A 4,932-nucleotide genomic window follows, 5' to 3' on the forward strand; every position below is an offset into this window, starting at 1 on the left:
CCATGCGGAAAACAATATTTAATTCGTAGTTCAGTATGTTTACCTTAAGAAGCTTTACGTTAATGGAAAGATGGAGGTCTTGAATGATCACCACGTAGCCCATCGCTGGAACGATCTACACCTTGAAGGTATCCACACGAATGATCGCCCGGAGGATCGGTGTGTACTAGCACGTTCTTGAGGCCGCCTTCTTGCTCTCTTTATCTCTCTTCAAGTTGCTAGGGTTTATGTTTTATCAAATTAAATGTGTAACCCTAATTCCATTAGAAAAAGATATTATATAGGCAAGAGCTAATGGGCCTCCAACCGCAAACTGAATTTTAGAGTTATTATTATTATTATTATTAAATTCGAAATTCTAATTATTGTATTATTAAGTCTCACTTAATCATCCAATAACTTAATTTCGGATTTAATATTAAATTTGAATTTCCTTACAAATAATTTAAATCTGAATTTAAATTAAATAATCCTACAATCATTCTTTGTGCGACCCTTTAGGTTATTATTACGTTGGCAACAATTTTAAATCTAATTTAAAATCATAAATAATGAGCGGCATCTAGTAATATATCATTGTTACCCAAGTAATAATAATTAAATCGGTGATCAATTAAACCTTTCGTGAATAATGTACAATGTAATATAATCCCTTTAGCCTTATATTATAGATCAAACTCGAGGCATGCATTGTGTCATCCTCTGTTAATGTTCAATCCTTCTTTCCTTGATTAATGAGTAAACTATTAAACAAATCAGTATTTGAGCACGGCCATGCATTTTATAGTCTTACTCAATCAAGAGGCCAATAATATCAGTCCTTTAATAAAGGAGGGCTAAATCCCATCTAGGTCATTCATATTTCTCATACGATTCATAATGTACCCAATGTCTACTTTTATTATTACCTGGTCAAGGATAACTTTGAATAGTATCAAAGTTTATTAATTCTCGTATAGAAATATAATGATTCCAGGTCAAAGGACCAATACATCATTATCGCTTTGAGATTAACTTATGACACTATAAACATGTAGTATCTCACAATGGGTCAATCCAGCACCATGTATTTAATACATGTGCCTGTGTTTTGACTTTAGTATCACCATACCTATGATCAATGGGATATGATCATCAGCCAACAAACACACTAGTCTCAATGTATTTATTATCGTCCCTTAACAATAATACTTGACTAGGGATCTTTAGGAATATCAATATTATTCTCATAATCTCATTTCTAAGTCATGTACTTAGAGATATAGATTTATATATCATATTCCAAGGACATTTATTAATCTAACATCTTATCACAGAAAATAAAGATATAATAAATTACTAAAGAATAATCCATATAATCATAATTAATAATCCAAATGTTTCATAATATAAACATAATAGTGTTGTCTCTAGGGCACAAACACTAACAATCTCCCACTTGCACTAGAGCCAATCACCCATGTACCTAATACCCATGGAACTAGTATGACCTTTGTGCTTTTGCTGTGACAAAGCCTTAGTCAGTGGGTCTGCAACATTATCATCAGTATGTACTTCATATATATGTATATCTCCTCTTTCATTAATCTCTCGAAGGAGGTGATATCTCCTAAGTATATGCTTTGCTTGTGAATGGGACCTTGGTTCTTTAGCCTGCGTGATGGCTCCGTTATTATCACAGTAAAGATCAACCGGATCTGTGATCGATGGAACCACACCAAGTCCCGTTATTAATTTCCGTATCCAAACAGCCTCTTTGGCTGCTTCACTGGCAGCAATATACTCAGCTTCCATTGTAGAATCAGCTACTGTCTCTTGCTTTGAACTCTTCCAGCTTACAACACCTCCATTAAGGGAAAACACAAAACCTGACTGAGATACTGAATCGTCTCTGTATGTCTGAAAGCTGGCGTCAATGTAACCCTTTACAACCAACTTATCATCTCCTCCATACACCAAGAATGAATCTTTAGTTGTTTTCAAGTACTTAAGAATATTCTTGACAGCTGTCCAGTGACCCTCACCAGGATTAGACTGGCATCTGCTCGTTATGCTCAAGGCATATGAAACATCAGGACGAGTACATATCATCGCATAAATTTTAGATCCAACTGCCGAAGCATATGGAACTTTGCTCATACGGACCTTATCATCTAATGGTTTAGGGCAGTTATCTTTTGAGATCAATATCCCATGAGACATTGGGACATATCCTCCTTTTCCCTCTTGCATTCCGAAACGATGCAATACTTTGTCAATGTATGTACTCTGATTTGGGCCTATTAATTTCCTTGATCTATCTCTATAGATCTTGATCCCTAATATATAGGTAGCATCACCTAAGTCCTTCATCAAGAAACTATTTACCAACCAAGTATTAACAACCTGTAGAGAAGGTATGTCATTCCCTATTAGTAATATGTCATCTACATATAATACTAGGAATGCCACATGGCTCCCACTAACCTTCTTGTAAACACATGGTTCATCTTCATTTTGAATGAAGCCAAATTCTTTGATTGTTTCATCAAAATGACGATTCCATCTCCTTGAGGCTTGCTTCAATCCATAAATAGATCGAAGCAACTTACAGACCATCTTAGCAAACTTATGATCGATAAAACCCTCAGGTTGTATCATGTATTGATAAGTGGATTTTATATCCACTTGGAACTCTTTATTACAAGCTTAAATTGGTGTATTGGACTCAAGTTGTTGGTATTTTGATGTGTTTTTCTGTTATTGCATTTCAGGTCTCAGTAAAATAAAGGAAGGAGCTTTTAAAGGAAATATGATAAAAAGTGATCAGATTTGGAAGCCAAGGCCATTGTCAAGTTGTAGAGAATCTCGTTAGCTTCACGTGTACAGTTGAATCGCCTAATTCTGACGAGTAGAACTCAAGTTATGGATAAAATAAGATTCATCAGAATTTTTCCAGAAGGGTAGCAGGCGCTCGCCTGCTGATGTGCGGCAGACTTCGCTGATTTCGCTGAAAAAGCCTTTTTTGAGTGGAATTTGACGATTTTAAGGGTTCAGGTCCAATATGGGCTTATATATACTTAAAAAAGGGTTTTCATCATCCGGGAAGATTGGGATACCAAGGAGAAGACCTAGAAGCACAAAAAAACTATGAAAAAGAAGATCTTATTTTCTACTTGTGATTCTTTGAATTAGTTGTAACTTTGGATGCTCGTTTTCGTTCTTGTTGAACCTAGATCTCGTTTATTCGTACTTTGATTATTATTCAGTTTATTAAGACCTTGTTTTATACCATGCTTTCATTGGAACTCATGATGACGATGAGTTCAATTATGGGCTAATCGTTATCATGGGATTCAAGCGGATTTACTTATGGATTTCAATAATTAATTTGTTTCGATATCTTGGTGTGTGGTGATTGTATGATATCCTAGTATTGGTTGTGCTTATTCGTCTTATGTGCGTAGCTAACATATAAGATAGCATGTTAATTTCTATTGAAGCAATAGTGAATATAGAGGTTTAGAACATGCCATGCTAGCATAGGTTCATATATTTGTCATGCATGATTCGTAGGTAATTTTAACCATCTTACTTGCCCTATGTAATCACGATAGATAACTTGCGCATTAAACCATTATGTTTTCAATTCTTATAGACATATAAGGACTAAGCATAATTGGTGTTTATTCAACTTCTATCTCTTTTATGGATGCTTGGTAGTAGGGTATTCGTACAACGAAAGTTGGCGTTTACTATTCCGTGTTATCTGATTAGTGTCATCACCATTACATGCCAAGGTTAAGAACACTAAGGCTATTAAATGAAGTATTTAATGAAGTTAGAATCCCATGTTTGTCATATATAGTAATTAAACCTCAATTCTCTTAGTTAATGTTATTTAGTATAATCTCTTAGTTTAATATAAACCCAATTTGTTATTTGTCTTAGCATTGAGCGATAACCATACATTGTTACATAGGTGCATAAATTGAACTTAACCTAAACCATTCTCTGTGTGGACGAATCTGATTTATATCTTATACTACTTGCGAACGCGTATACTTGCGTGAATTTTAGCGCGTGTTTTCGCCCTAACAAGTTTTTGGCGCCACTGTCGGGGACTCGGTGTTAATTTTTAGTTTGTGTGTTTGTCATCAGTGGTCGTTAAAGTTCACTAACTCAGACTCTTTTACTCTCACGGTTTATTTGTTTTTATTTCAGGTACTCAGTACAAAGGGAGATCCAATAGCACGAACAAAAGCCTTGATGGAATTCTCTCAACCCAGGATCAATGACATTCAATCTAGCATTGTCAGGCCAGCTATCACAACAAAAACCTTTGAGGTCAAGCCTTGCATAATTCAATGGGTGCAGAATTCAATCCAGTTTGGGGGTTCTCCAACGGAAGATCCCAATATGCACATTAGGGATTTTATTGAGATATGTGACACCTTTAAGTTCAACGGTGTTTCTGAAGATGATGTGAAGCTGAGACTATTCCCATTCTCTTTGAGGGATAAAGCTAAGACCTGGTTACACTCTCTACCAGCTGGTTCGATTACTATTTGGGAAGATCTTGCTCAAAAGTTTCTTACTAAATTCTTCCCTATGGTGAAGACAGCTGCAATGAGGAATGCTTTTACTCAATTTGCGCAGCAAATGGGAGAATCTTTGTGTGAAGCTTGGGAGCGCTACAAGGAGATGCTTAGGAAGTGTCCTCATCATGGAATGCCTGATTGGATGATCATCAATTTTTTTTACAACGGGTTGGGAACACAGTCCAGACCCATGCTCGATGCAGCATCAGGCGGGGCATTATGGACAAAGAGCTATGAGGAAGCTTATAATCTAATTGAACTGATGGCTGCTAATGAATATCATTATCCAACCCCGAGATGTCCACATGGGAAGGTAGCAGGAGTTCTTGAAGTGGATACAACTACGGCTATC

The 4,932-nt window shown here is 36.1% G+C and overlaps 1 non-coding gene across 1 annotated transcript; it reads right to left on the minus strand.

Annotated features, from left to right (window-relative positions):
- Positions 1–4,605: 4,605 nt before the first annotated feature.
- Positions 4,606–4,712, minus strand: LOC141722823 (small nucleolar RNA R71). Its single transcript, XR_012575823.1, has one exon. It is a non-coding gene; the product is annotated as a small nucleolar RNA R71 (small nucleolar RNA).
- Between the last annotated feature and the right edge of the window lie 220 nt (positions 4,713–4,932).

The sequence above is a fragment of the Apium graveolens genome, chromosome 4, assembly GCF_009905375.1.
Source record: "Apium graveolens cultivar Ventura chromosome 4, ASM990537v1, whole genome shotgun sequence".
Classification (NCBI taxonomy): Eukaryota; Viridiplantae; Streptophyta; class Magnoliopsida; order Apiales; family Apiaceae; genus Apium; species Apium graveolens.